Raw genomic sequence first — 16,035 nt, forward strand, 5'->3', positions numbered from 1 at the left:
ATTCAAGACTCATCATATTATTATTTTGATTTACCTTATATTTTTGGTGTCTAAAATTGTACAGAACACGCTTGTATTAAAATTATATATTTAATGCAATGGATGATGTTGTTTGCTTATTTACATTTACTGTGTTGTGGTACTTTACATGACGTCATCCGCCCCAGAACGTTTCCGCCGTTCTTGGTTTTAGGGTGTGACAGATTGGTATCAGAGCATTGTTTATAGTGAATCAACTATATCAACCCATAAAAGATATACTAAACTATAAACCCATTAGGGATTAAACTTTGACCAAGAGTCTATACTTTAAATATTAAAATATTTAATTAAGTATACTAGTCTGCATTCATACTAAAATCAGTGTCACGATGACAAGAACAAAAGTATTACGATTGTTAAATATCACAAGTGAGCTCGGGGATGTATGGTCAGTCCTGGGAATGGCATAGCCTGATCAACTATGCTGGTCCTAGGAGTGATTAGAATATGCCCTAGAATGGTTGTGATAGGTTAACAAGTCTAAAAACTTACCAACAATACCACAAGTAGATCAGTAGAACTTAAACTTAAAATACTATAGGTGTATTTTGTACTACTACTTACACGTATACTATATTCTTATACCTCTCTTCTCGCGTAGATCTAAATGGCTGGATTCCATCACGGCGACCCGTACTTTCCAAATGAAGGCAATGCCGGGTGGATTGATGAAGAGCCCCAAGTTGAGCATCCAATCCCTTTGGATGATCACCTCGCAGAAGGCTTTTTTGACGGATCCGACTCCGAGCCTGAAGTCAACAACCTACCGATCGTAGGTCAAGCCCCGAACAACAACCCTCGACCAGCTTTTCCAGGTCCTACTCCCTTGTGGGCAAACAACTTGAATCGCTGGAGTGATGAATAGGGTCAACCCTTACCATACTTTGGGGACCGAAGCTTTTACAACGTCAGCGATGGTGGCTCTGCTGACCGAGATCTGCCTGTCATTATGCGCAGAATAGCTCGTAATGTCGAGCAAGGCCGAGCAGCCATCGACCGGGTCATGGAGATTGATGCCAACTCAGGTGTCAACACAGTCTGCATCCGCCGTCTTGAAGAAGATATGGAACGGACCAGGAGAACCAATGAAACCCTGCAACAGCAGCTGGCTGCCTCATGAGCTGAAATCTTGGAACTTCGAGCTCGTCAGAGGGCTCAGGATCGACACCTTCAAGAGGTGTTTCGTCAAGTGTCCGACCTCAGGGCTCGCCCGGGGAATTCCCATCGCCGTTAGACGATGTCTAGTACATCTCTGTCTTTAGATTAAAGAATAGCCTTTAACATCTGTGCTCTAGTAGCACTTGTCTGTAAAATATTCCTAACTTTCAGTACTCTAATTAGGAATCTAAGAACTGTCAAACTTTTCTATATGGTATGATGTAAGACCTACTGTTAGGTCGATTTTCCCTGAACTTATTACATCAGTAATACCAGTATTATTGAGATCTATCTAATCTGTGGGAAAAATCTATACACTTGTGCTTTCCTACTAATATTTCTTTTTGTGATTTCAAACACTCATTCAACTGTTGGGCTATGGTTAGTTAGTCCATGTGTCACTGTCACGTTGCTTACAAATTGATTCTTACCATCTTTCTTATCTTTATAAACTTATAGCTGAAAGATGCCTCCTCACAAATCTCCCAGGAATAATCCTGCACCACCACCTCCTCCGCCTCCGGTCATCGATACTGTAGCCCTGAATGCTGCCGTAGCTGCAGCAGTGGCAATTGCCATGGCTCAATATCACTCTTCTGATGCCAGCAGAGGTGGAACCCCTGTGGAATCAACCCCGTTTGAAACCCCTGTGCGCTCGAGAGAGTGCTCATACAAGGATTTCACAAATTGCAAACCGAAGCCATTTTACGGCACCGACGGAGTCATTGCCCTCTCGCAATGGCTCGAGAAGACTGAATCAGTCTTCGAAATCTGTTCATGCCCTGCGGCGAGTAAAGTCAAGTACGCCGCATGCACCTTTGAAGGAAAGGCCCTGACATGGTGGAACGGCCATGTTAAGACACTAACTCTCGTCGTAGCCAACGACATAGGCTGGGAAACAATGAAAGACCTCATGACTGAGGAATACTACCCGAGGGGCGAGATCCAAAAACTGGAGCAGGAACTTTGGAACCTGACGATGAAGGGCACCAACATGGTTGCTTATACTGCCCGATTCAGCGAGCTAGTGGCCCTCTGCCCCAATATGGTTCCCACCGAGGGGAAGAAGATCGAGAGGTACATATGGGGGCTAGTGCCTCCGTATCAGGGGAATGTTCTAGCATCAAACCCCGCTACCTTCGACAGTGCCAAACGATTAGCACAGCGACTCATTGACCATGGAGTCAAAACCCCTGCAACCACAACCACCCTAGCCATCCCGGAACCCTCCAAACCCGCTGATACTAAGCGGAAATTCTGGGATGAAAAGAAGAAGCAACAGGCTGCCAAAAAGCAGCAAATTGTGGCAATACATGCCGAAATAACCCCTGCTGCTGCTACTACTGCTCCGGTGGGTCGGTATGCTGGAAGTTCGCCCAAGTGCAACAAATGCAACTACCACCACAACGGCCCCTGCCGTGAAATGCAGTGCTCTAACTGCAATAGGAAAGGACACACCGTCCGTTACTGTAAGTTCCCGACACGACCTATCAACCAAGTCCCTGGCTCTGGCACGAGCCCGACCTGCTATGGATGTGGCAAAGCAGGCCACTATAAGAGGGACTGCCCCAAAGCAAAGAATGTGGGTGGAGCAGGAAGGGTACTAGCTATAGGCCACGGGGAAGCAGTTGCTGACCCGACAGTGGTGACTGATACGTTCCTCCTCGATAACTCCTATGCATGCATTCTGTTCGATAGTGGAGCGGAGCGAAGCTTCGTAAACCATAAATTTGCTCGCATGATTAATCAACCACCGCACGCACTCAAAGAACTAATCACAGTAGAAATGGCTAATGGAAAAACTGAAAGTACGAGTAGCATATACTTAGGTTGTACCCTAACTCTAGATAACCATTCATTCCCAATCGACGTCATGCCAGTCTCAATAAAAAGTTTCGACGTTATCATTGGCATGGATTGGTTGAGCCTTCATCGCGCCGACATCATGTGCTACGAGAAAGTAGTCCGTCTAAACCTTCCGTCTAACGAAACACTTATAGTCTACGACGACAAACCCGGTGCAAGTCTTCGCATCATATCAAGTATTCAAGCACAGAAGTATCTGCGTAAGGAATACCATGCATTCCTTGCTCACGTCGTCGACTCGAGCCTCAAAACGAAAGAACTAAAGAACATCCCTGTAGTGAGCGACTTCCCTGACATTTTCCCAGAAGAACTACCCGGGTTACCTCCGCAACGACAGGTCGAGTTCAGAATCGACATAGTCCCAGGAGCTACCCCAGTAGCCAAGTCGCCCTACCGCTTAGCACCAGCTGAGATGCAGGAACTCTCTGGTCAACTTAACGAACTGCTCAGCAAGGGCTTTATAAGACCGTGTTTCTCACCTTGGGGAGCACCGGTCTTGTTCGTTAAGAAGAAAGACGGATTATTCCGTATGTGTATTGACTACAGAGAACTCAACAAACTGACAGTCAAGAATCGTTACCCTCTACCTCGTATAGATGATCTATTGGACCAACTGCAAGGGGCGAACTATTTCTCTAAGATTGATCTGAGATCCGGATATCACCAGTTATGAGTGCTAGAGGAGGATGTGCCGAAGACAGCCTTCCGAATTCGTTACGGACATTACGAGTTCGTGGTGATGCCATTCGGATTGACCAATGCGCCGGCAGTCTTCATGGATCTGATGAATAGAGTATGCCGACCTTACTTGGATCATTTCGTCATCGTTTTCATTGATGACATCCTAATCTACTCCCGAAGTAAGAAAGAGCATGGCGATCACCTAAGATAAGTTCTAGAGACATTACGAAAAGAGAAGCTTTATGCGAAGTTCTCGAAATGTGAATTTTGGATCCGAAGAGTCGAATTCTTTGGACACGTGGTGAGCGAAGAGGGAATCCACGTGGACCCATCCAAAATTAAAGCCATTGAGAACTGGTCAGCACCCAAGACGCCTACAGAAATTCGTCAATTTCTAGGTCTAGCTGGCTACTACCGCAGATTCATTCAGAACTTCTCTCGAATAGCAAAACCTCTTACAACCCTAACCCAGAAAGGCGTGGCCTTTAACTGGGAAGAGAAACAAGAAAGGGCGTTCCAAACGCTCAAGAGAGCCTTGTGCACCGCACCAATACTATCCCTTCCCGAAGGAATAGAAGACTTCGTATTCTATTGCGATGCATTGAATCAAGGGCTCGGATGTGTCCTGATGCAGCGAGGTAAGGTCATCGCCTACGCCTCGAGATAGTTGAAGACACACAAGGTTAACTACACGACCCACGATCTTGATCTAGGAGCAGTGGTGTTTGCTCTGAAGATCTGGAGACATTACTTGTATGGAACGAAGAGCACTATCTTTACCGACCACAAGAGTTTACTCAGTGATTACGAATGCGATATTCGTTATCATCCGGGTAAAGCCAACGTAGTAGCAGACGCCGTAAGTCGGAAGGAATATTCTGGTCGCAAAGTCAAGTCATTGTAAATAACCATCCATTCACACTTGTCTAAGCAAATTCAGGAGGCTCAACTTGAAGCCATGAAACCTGAAAATGTGATGAATGAATCCCTTAGAGGAATGGACAAGAATTCAGAAGCCAAGGGTGACGGAGCCTTATATTTCATGAACCGGATCTGGACACCGAAACACGGTGGTTTCTGAGACTTGGTCATGACCGAGGCGCACAACACTCGGTATTCCGTCCACCCAGGTTCAGATAAGATGTATCTGGATCTTAAAAAGCTATACTGGTGGCCTAATATGAAAGTAGAGATTGCTACCTTCGTAAGGAAATGCCTTACTTGCGCAAAGGTAAGGGTCGAGTACCAGAAGCCCTCTGGTTTATTGCAACAACTAGAGATCCCAGAATGGAAGTGGGAGCGGATCACTATGGACAACAGGTGGAATTGACACCATATGGGTCATCGTTGATAGATTGACCAAGTCTGCACCTTTCCTGCCTATCAAAGAAACCGACAAGATGGAGAAACTTACGAGAACATACATTAGGGAAATCGTACGGCTACATGGTGTACCTATGTCCATTATCTCCGATAGAGATAGTAGGTTCACCTCAAGATTTTGGCAATCACTACAACATTCCCTAGCAACAAGGTTGGACATGAGCACAACCTACCATCCTCAGACCGACGGACAGAGTGAGAGGACCATCCAAACACTGGAAGATATGTTGCGAGCCTGCGTGATTGACTTTGGGAAGGCATGGGATACTCATTTACCCCTTGTCGAGTTTTCCTATAATGACAGTTATCACATGAGCATCAAGGCTGCTCCATTTGAAGCTCTCTACGGCCGAAAGTGCAGATCCCCTCTGTGCTGGGCTGAGATGGGTGATACCCAATTAGCCAGGGGGCAAGCTTCCGACAGTACTCTCACCGGTCCGGAGATCATTCGGGAAACGACAGAGAAAATCGTTCAGATCCGTAAACGATTGAAAGCCTCTAGAGACCGACAGAAGAGCTACGCTGATCAACGAAGGAAACCTTTGGAATTTTAGGTGGGAGACCGAGTCCTTCTCAAAGTCTCACCCTGGAAGGGCTTGATACGCTTCGGCAAGCGTGGGAAGCTTAATCCGAGGTACATAGGGCCTTTCGAGATTCTTGCAAGAGTCGGCCCCGTAGCTTACAAACTCGACCTACCAGACGCACTTCGTAACGTACATTCTACATTCCACGTATCTAACTTGAAAAGGTGTCTATCCGACGAGACTCTTGTAATCCCACTCGACGAGATTGAGATCAACGAGAGCCTCAACTTCGTGGAAGAGCCTGTAGAGATCATGGACCGTGAGGTCAAGCAGACAAAACCAAGTCGCATACCCATCGTGAAGGTTCGCTGGAACGCCAAGCGGGGACCTGATTTCACATGGGAACGCGAAGATCAGATGAAACAAAAGTACCCTCATCTCTTTCATGTTCACTAGTATCTTTACTACTTTAAATTTCGGGACGAAATTCCCTCTAACGGGGGGATGATGTGACAACCCGATATTTCAACTCTTTGTAATGACCTAAAAAGTAAAGTATTGTAACCACTTTTGAGTTAATAAAATTAACTTTGATAATAAAATGTCCAAAAAGTTCTATTTAAATTCCTTCTATGTTTAAATGTCATTAAACCATGATCGTACGTAAAAAGAGCGCCCAAATCCGACTTCGTATATTGAAGTTAAGATTTTTCCAAGTTCGGCTTAGCAACAGACAACTAAAAACTTGAATCGGAGGTCGAGCGAGTTTTGGCCGGAATGACCTAAATGAGAATCGAAGGTCTCGACAATGGTATTTCAGCGGTGAAAAGTCTGGCAAAAACCGACGTCAGATAAAGAAGTTATGAATTTTTAAAGAAATTCCTTAATCACGTCATTTTATAATTAAATAATAAAAATAATTTCGGAATTTGCCAACGGAGTCTAAACGAAAGTTGTAGAGCGTAGTCTCACCTACGCGTAGATATAAAGACCATCGAAAACGGAGTTCGTATGAAGGAGATATGATTTTTTGAAGTTTATTAAATAATTTATATATATATTTATATCAAAAATCCGGTAATATCCGAAGAAGGAGTCAGCATCCTCATCCGAGTTACGCGCTGCGTAACCCCGTACGCCCCGTGTACCCGAGGGCCTTGGTCTTGGTCCGTCCACGTCGCCCCTATGCGAAGCTACTGACCCGCCCCATCCGACCCGCCCTATCCGACCCGTCCCACCCGATCCGTCCCATCCGAAGCCGAGGCAGTCGAGGACTCGCTCATGCATGACGTACGCGTACGCGCTGCGTAGGAGCGGACGCCCGGCATACCGAGGCTTCTCAGACCCCCTATAAATAGAATGCGAGGGTTTCCGGAAAAATTGCTCATTTCTCTCCTTTCTCTCACGATCTTGCCTCGATTTCCGTGCCCGATCAAACCCGAAGCTCTGGTCTTTTTGCTCAAGTCCCGAGGGTCGATTTTACTCCCGAGATTCCCGAGAATCCCGAGAAAAATTCGTTTCCCAAGACGAAACTCTGCCCGGTTTTCCATCTCGCTATCTTCAAACTTTCAAGTGAGTTCATACCCCTTTAATCAACCTTTGAAATGATTTTAAATGTTTTAAATACTTAGGGGGGGGGATACAAGTTAAATACTTATAGTTATTGCTTCAATCACATGTGATTGCATTAATCACATGTGATTAATAACTAGGGAAACCAGTGATTTTATCACTGTTCAAACTGTCTATCAAACTTTTTTACTTCAAAATGTTTTACAAACCCTTTTACTTTTCAAACTTATTTACAACTGTGATTCAAACAAATGTTCCTTATACATAAACTGTTTTATCAAACCTATGCCTTCAAATTGTTTTATAGATTGACATCAAGTCGATCTTTTCTTAAAATAATACTTATGTTTCAAATGTCTTATAAAAACTTATTTATGCTTTTATATTATAAATTGCATGCCCATATATGTATAGATGTATAAATAATGTTTAAAGGGCTTAGGAAGGCCATCCGCCCTATTTCCTTTTTCTCGATTTGGATGTGGTCTGGTGGGATTTCGGGTGACCATCCGAAGTTCGTTTCAATATTATTTATATATCAAATATACATATATAGACATAAAAGTACTTCCATATTCATACGTACTAGACACACCATTAGTAAGTTACCATCGGGGTAACACGGGATCATACTATTACAACTGCTAGATCAATGAGTCAGTTCATTCATGAGTCCATATACAACTATACTAGGAAGAGAACATATAGAACTATACTATGAGAACATATACAACTATACTAGGAAGAGAACATATACAACTATACTAGAACGAGAAACATTACCCTTACATTAATACGTTAACAATTGTGATCCACTGTATCGGAGCATGCCTTAAATGTCATGGCCCGAGTTGTAGCCAGAATTCTCTTGGAGGGAGAGCGTGAGTTTGCGTATAGATCTATACTGGATTGACTATCCTACACCTTGCTGCTAGCTACAGCCGGACCTGCAGGTCTGCGGGTGCCAAATGTCATTCCGTTATTACGACCATTCGTATGTCGTTGTTACCAGTCGATAGCATGGTGCAATTATCACATTTTACCTTAATATAAATCCGGTTTAAGGTAGTTAGTATAGCAGTAGTTACTATAAAACTAAGCTACAGTACTACAATGATTTACCCATTACATATTTTTAGTGATAACCTCACTTGAACTTTAATGTACAAACTATATTTTGTTAAAAGATAGTTGCACTGGGGAAATTACACACCTTTACAAGAAACGAACATACAAAACAGTTAAGCCTTGGTAGAAGGCTACTTTAATAGAAAATTTAGGTTTTTCTGAGAGATTCAAACTTTTATAAACACTTACATACATTTTACAAACTTATACTTGAGACACGTTCAAACGTTTTTTATAACAAACACCGACACTAAAATACTTATGAACTCACCAGCTTAATGCTGATAAACTCTTTCAAAATAACTTGTATTCTCAGGTCATCAGTAGACAGGTACCGATGCCAGCTTCTGAGAAGATGGAGCGCATTCAAGACTCATCATATTATTATTTTGATTTACCTTATATTTTTGGTGTCTAAAACTGTACAGAACACGCTTGTATTAAAATTATATATTTAATACAATGGATGATGTTGTTTGCTTATTTACATTTACTGTGTTGTGATACTTTACATGACGTCCTCCGCCCCAGAACGTTTCCGCCGTTCTTGGTTTTGGGGTGTGACAAAATTCCTCTTATGAATTTCTATGAGGAATTTCTTAATTTGTTTGATGAGCCGGAAAAAGCTAGATCCTCATAATCGAATGCAAAGGACAATCAAGAAGATGAACTGAAGAAGATTGTTAATGATGCAGCTAAAAATATTGAGACTTCTCAGGATCCACCAATTCCAAATGAACCTCAGCCACAACATATCGATACGCCATTGTAAGGGGATATTTCTAGTTCAACCTCCAATCCCAATGCTCATTTCTAGGGGAGAATCCGATTTTGAATGTATAGTCACATACAAATTTCCAATTTAAGATCTGATGAAAATAATGACTCTGATGTTCAATCTGAATATGAAGAAGTTAATGTTGAAATCTATCCAATTTATGATCTGAACTATCCTCGCATGACAAAGTGGAAGAAAGATCATTCACAATCCCAAGTGTTTGGAGACTCATATTCAGGAGTACTTACAAGGTCTTAAAAAAAGCAAAACAAACTGCATTGTTTTCAAATTTGGAATTTTTCATGTTTAGTTCTTTCATTTCTAAATTTAAGGCTAAAATTGTAAAAATTGCTCTTGATCATGCAGATTGGGTGCAAGTTATGCAGGATGAACTAAATGAATTTAAGAGAAATAACGTGTGGATATTGTTCCCAACTCCGAAGGATGCTTCTGTTAGCGGAATGAAATGGGTATTTCATAACAATATGAGTAAATAGGGAAATGTAATTTCCAACAATGGAAGGTTAGTAGTTAAAGGCTACTATCGAGAAGAAGGAATCAACTACAAGGAGACATTCACACCGGTGGCTAGACTGGAACCTGTTCGGATTTTTCTTTCCTATGCAGCTCACAAAAACTTCGGTGTATATCAAATGGAGGTGAAGTGTGCATTTCTGAATGGTGAACTGGAAGAAACCATCTATGTTGAACAAACACTTGGATTTGTGAATGCAAAATATCCGAATCATTGTTTTATTCTAGATAAAGTGGTATATGGTCTCAAACAAGTACCAAAAGCCTGGTATGAAACTCTAATTCAATTTCCTAAGAAATCCAAATTTAAACAAGTTACTATTGATCCTACCATCTTTCGTAATAAGTATGGTAATCATCTTATGATTGTTCAAAGTTACGTTGATGACATTATTTTCGGATCTACAAATCCTGGCCTCACAGCTGAATTCTGAAAGCTAATGGAAAATATATTTGAAATGAGTTCGATGGGAAAAATAAACTTTTTCCTTGGGTTGAATATAAGACATAGCTCAAAAGGTATGTTCATCAAACAAGAAGCGTTCACAAAGACCTTAATGGCGTAATTCAGAATGGTTGATGAATCTAAAGTCAATGTTCCAATGACATTTGGAACAAAGCTGACACTTTCTCTTGATAAACCAGCAACTGAAATCACTTTGTATGATCAAACTATTAGGTCATTGTTGTATTTAACTTCAAGTAGAACTAGCATTATGTTTTTTGTGTGTTATTGTTCCCGATTTGAAGCCAATCCTCGAGAACCTCATATGTTGGCCGTTAAAAATATCTTTTGGTATCTAAAGTGGACTATTTCTCTTGGACTATGGTATCCGTCCAATTCCGAATTCTTAGTGCAACCCTTCTTTGATGTTGACCTAGGCGTATGTGGACTTGATCGGAAAAGTACGTAAGGAGGATGTCGGTTTCTGGATAGCAAACTCGTAAGTTAGCAATCTAAGAAGCAGACTTGTATCTCCTTATCCACCGCTGAAGCCGAATATATTGTTGCTGCATCATGTATATGCCAAGTTATGTGGATTCAGAACCAGATTAGGGATTATGGAACTAATATGAAGAGAATCCCTCTGTATTGTGATTTCGAAAGTGCTATCAAAATCGACCATAATCTAGTGCAACACTCAAAATTGAAACACATTGCATTGAGATATCATTTTATAAAGGATCATGTTGACGATGACAATATTGAAGTTTGTTTCGTTAGATCCTCAGATCAGTTGACCGACATCTTCAAAGAAGCCCTTTCTCAACATATGTTAAATCAGATTTTACAAGGGATTGGAATGATGGAAGTTGATTCAGTTCTGAAATCCTCTTCTTAATCTGAATTTATTGTTTACATTCTAAATCATTCCGAGCTTCGGAGTGTCTCAAAATTCATTTTCCAAATTCCAAATGGTTTTGAACTTTTGGGACATCTTGGAATTCATTTTTCAAATTCGGATGGGTTCCAAGCTTCCGAATGCTTCAAAATCTACTGTTCATCAGAGTTTCAGAATGTTTTGTATCCTTTGTACATTAAGTCTCTTCCGATTGGTTCTGTGATAATGTTTTGGAAGTTGTTGTTCATTTATGTTTCTGAATTCTTTTGTCATAAACTGTTTTTCTTTATTTCTATTTTATTTTTTTCATAAAATCAAAAATCTTAAAAATATATTTCTTTTTTATTTCTATTTTATTTTTTTAGAAAATCAAAAATCAAAAAAGATATTTTCTTTATTTATGTTTTATCTTTTTCACAAAATCAAGATAACAAAATATTTTCTTTATTTATTTTTTATCTTTTTCAGAAACTCAAAAATAACAAAAATATTTTTCTTGTTTTCTAATGTTTCCTTCTCAGCTTCACATTCTTATTTTCACTAATTCAGAACGATGGGGCAGATATAATTCTGAATCTTTTTACTAGTTAAGTGTTCCTAGAAGCTTGTTGTTGCATGTCATCCTAAGCCTCTGAGACTCTATGTTTGAAGCCTTAATGAAACCTTCATTCTGATCATTTCTTCCCAATCAGGCTACAAATTCACATAAGTCATCGAGCTACCTTACTATTCTTAAAATGAGTTAAGAGTTTACTGCATTGTCATTCATTTATAGAAGAGGTATACTTTCTTCTTTGGAACCAATCTACATTTTCTCCATCAACTTCATGTTCATCAAACGTAACCCTTGAGATTCTCATATATATATATTTCTTTTTTTTTTCTATTCTATTTTTGCAGAAAATCAAAAATCAAAAAAATATTTTATTTATTTATGTTTTATTTTTTTTTCACAAAATCAAGATCACAAAATATGTTCTTTATTTATGTCTTATCTTTTTCATTAACTCAAAAATAACAAAAACATTTTTCTTGTTTTCTAATGTTTTCTTCTCAGCTTAACATTCTTATTTACACCAATTCAAAACAATGGGGCATGTTTAATTCTTAATCTCTCTACAAGCTAAGTGTTACTAGAACCATGTTGTTTCATGTCATCCTAAGCCTTTGAGACTATATGTTTAAAGCCTTAATGAAACCTTCATTCTGATCATTTCTTCCCAATTAGGCTATAAATTCACATAAGTCATCGAGCTACCATACTCATCTTAAAATGAGTTGAAAGTTGACTGCTTTATCATTCATTTATAGAAGAGGCACACTTTTTTTCTTTAGAACCAATCTACATTTTCTCCACCAACTTCATGTTCATTAAACATAACCCTTGAGATTGTCGGATATTACCACTGAGGTTCATGGTTACACAACATCTGTGTTCATGATCTTGAAATTGTTATCACCAGGATTTTGAGTGAGACCCGGAATCCGAAAACCATTTTTGAATTGACAGTGAACAATTGAACTTTGTAGATATTTTCACCATAGAATTGTCAAACGAAACATTTTTCGTTTGGACTATTATAACTTGAAATATCATCTCTCTTTTGGGTGATCTTAATGAAATGTTCTCAACCCAAGACATTTCTGCCCAAGTAGATTCAGTTAAATTTTTTTTTGTGATATCTATAATATTCAGTCACTTAAATAAAATCCCAAGTTTACTTGTCTTTATTGCTACACTAGTCAAACAATTAATTCTTTTAGATCTTCGGAACTATGTTGAGTTGAAGAAATTAAATGAAGACGTAACCACCCATTAGTGACTATTAAAAGAAGTTTTTTTATAGTTTCATAATATACTAGTAATATTAATTCAACGGGATTCCACACAAGCACTTCAGATTCTCTCTTCACGAAGAAGGAATAGATTGTTGCTCGGGATCCATCTGATTTTCATGTCAATTTTATTTTGACATCACAGTATCCCTAACATTATTTTGCTTTATTTCTTTATGTTTGGCACATTTTTTCACAAAAATCCTTGTGATTTTTTCAAGTCTGGTTCTAAATTCCGAATGGTTACATTGATTCTGAGAATAGTTCATGATCTTAAAGGTGGTGGATTGGCTAATAATTCCGAATATGATAAAACCAAAATGACGTTTTCTTGGAGATAAGATTTCAAATTAGGCGAGATCTCTAGAAACCTTAACATCATGCATGTTAGTTACAATGGTGCTTGACACCATTAATGATATATCATAATATTCTTGGCAACTTTTGCGGGATACTGGAACGTCAAACGACATTTTTCTCTCAACACTTATTAACTGCAGATAAAAGGTTGTATTCAATTGATTTCTCTCACTGCAAACATTATTCTTGAATCCCTTACATCAAAAACCCTAATTATCTCTACTCATCATTGTCTTCTTCACCAAAACAATGGTAGGTTCATTTGAGCATATCTCCTTAGCTGATTAATCAGCCTCTGTAATCATGGTCATCATGAAGAGTGGGCAAAACTTGAGCATTGATCTTGAATCCTCACACTATGATAAAGTTCTTAGGCCCATAATCGAGTTCCTCAAATTTTGGCCACTATCTAAGCTCTAACAATGGCATAATCCATTCCTCTAGATCATATTTCAAAGGCTTACTCCTCAGCCATCTACACAAAGGCAGATGAGATAATCCACTTCGAAGTTGCATCTCACAAAACCTCCATCACCAAGGCTCGCTTCTATAGACTTCTAGGGTTTACTTCATTTGAAGCACTTGTGGATCCAAAATTAATTTCCAACATCGCTCTCATGAAGCTGTTCTATCATATGGGATTTATTTGTGAAATTTCTTTATTGTTAAAGTTCAACAAGTCCTCTCTTCCTCCTATATGGAATTGGATGTTCACTATCTTGTTCAAGAGCTTTTCTGAAAGGTTCATAGGATCAGATAGTGCAAGTAAGATGTTCAATTCTCTTATTTACGGCCTCTTCCATGGAATCAATCTGGATTTTGGTGTTGTTCTATGGTCTCAATTTGTTCAAAGCATAGTCTCTACTAATCGCCACTTGGAGATATCCTATGCTTGATTTTGTTCTATCGTGGTCAGCCGTAATCTTACCATTTCAGGGTTCCAGTGGTGACTGAGTCAATAATGGCAATGATTCCAGCTCTTCAAACCTCCTCGTTTAAGATCTCAGATTCTCAGAATTTCACCTTTGTTAGGAATATTTTAGAAGTAACGTTGGTGAAAAATCCCTCTGAAAATGCCATCATGAATGAATATAGAAAGCAACCATCATCTGGTGTTTGCCCAATGACAAATGAATTACGAAAGTTGGTTGAAGAGGATTCAAAACCGAAGAGGGGTGGCAAACGGAAGGCGAAAGCTAGTCCTTTGTAGAATTTTAAAGCTCCAAAAAAGTCACGAAAGCCCACTAAGAAACCAAGATCTCCTTCTCTGGTTGTTCAGGAGAATTCGGAATCCAGGAATCCAATTGAAATTCAAGATGAGGGTATTTTTCACAATGAGGAAGAAAATATTGCGGCGACTTCCGAACCCACTTCCACTGTAACAATTCTAAAGGTATCATCTCCAATTCCTACATCTATTCTTGTTTCGGATATCTTTCAATGCTTCACTCAACCATCTTCCCCTATTATCACTACAATTCCGATCTCATCCATCCCTCCATTACGACCAAATATATCTATTCGAATTTCACTTCCTCAAATCTCCATTAACCTCGACCATGTTTACTAATTCAACCCCACCAACCACATCATCCATTACCACTCTACCAGAAGTTCTGATTGTCAATTACATTCCGGAGGCGACTAGGGCTTCAGACATTAATGTCAACGTATTTGATACTGGGAAAAATGTTCATGCTGGTGTGACTTGCGAACCTGATACATACATTGTTCCTTCTTTAGATGAATTTGATGATATTCTATATGGAGATGCTCAAGAAACCTTTCCGGATTTCATCTTTAGTCCTTTCACTATCAACGTTAATAGTGATGATGATGATGCCCAGATGACGAAAGGGCAGTTTAAGCAGCTAACTGAAAATTTGGATTCTCTCTTAGAATCTTCCAAATCTTCATCGTCATCCAACTAAGAGTATACGTTGACAACCCACAAGCAAACTGTGGAAATGTTAACAAAAGAAAATGTTAACAAAAAAAATCAGAAAAGTCAAAAAACTATCTCAAGATGTGAAAGACTTCATGGCTGACTTCAAAACATCATTTGACTCCAACAATTGAAGCTATGAATAAAGTAATTGCAGGGTTTCATAATTCTCTACATGCTGATAAGGAGGCTCTATCAGTTGTTTGTGTTGCAATCAAAGTTCAAAATGCCGATCTTAACGCTTCAATTCTTACCAAGATTGAAAATTTGCAGGAGGACTTGGCAATAGAAAATAAGATTATGGATCAGTTGGTTGAAACGACTCAGAAGACCAAGTTCCTTTCGGTGTAACAGCAATATACCAACAAGCGTGTTGATGATTTGGTATCCAAGAAAACAGTCGTTAAAGGTTGTGTTTCTAAAACCAATCAATACATGCATCGACTTGTGGAGAGTCATGACTCCTTGTTCACAATTTTAGTTCTCCTACAACTCTCAGAGAAACTACAACCAGTCTTTACAATGCTGAATCAGATTGAAGGTGCTTTCGGGTACTATGCACTTCTGAAACAAGGGGGAGACAACGAAGTGCTCCAGGAAAAGTAAACAACCAATGAACTTCATAAGAAACTGAAGATTGATGATCAGAAGGGTAATGAAGTTTCTCCATCAAACAAAGGCAAAGAAAAACTCATTGATGATGAAGACGAAGAAGAATAAATTTTTGAATCTGAGAAGCTTGTGCGAAAGAAGAGAGGCAAATACCTGGATGATCTTCTGAAAATTCTTAAGAAGCTAGAAGTAGAAGAGGCTGAGGCGAAAACTGCAAAACTTATGCTTGAAACTCAGAAGTCACTCTTCGCTCCATCTTCGATTAATAGAATT

This window comes from Lactuca sativa, chromosome 1, assembly GCF_002870075.4.
Source record: "Lactuca sativa cultivar Salinas chromosome 1, Lsat_Salinas_v11, whole genome shotgun sequence".
Taxonomy (NCBI): Eukaryota; Viridiplantae; Streptophyta; class Magnoliopsida; order Asterales; family Asteraceae; genus Lactuca; species Lactuca sativa.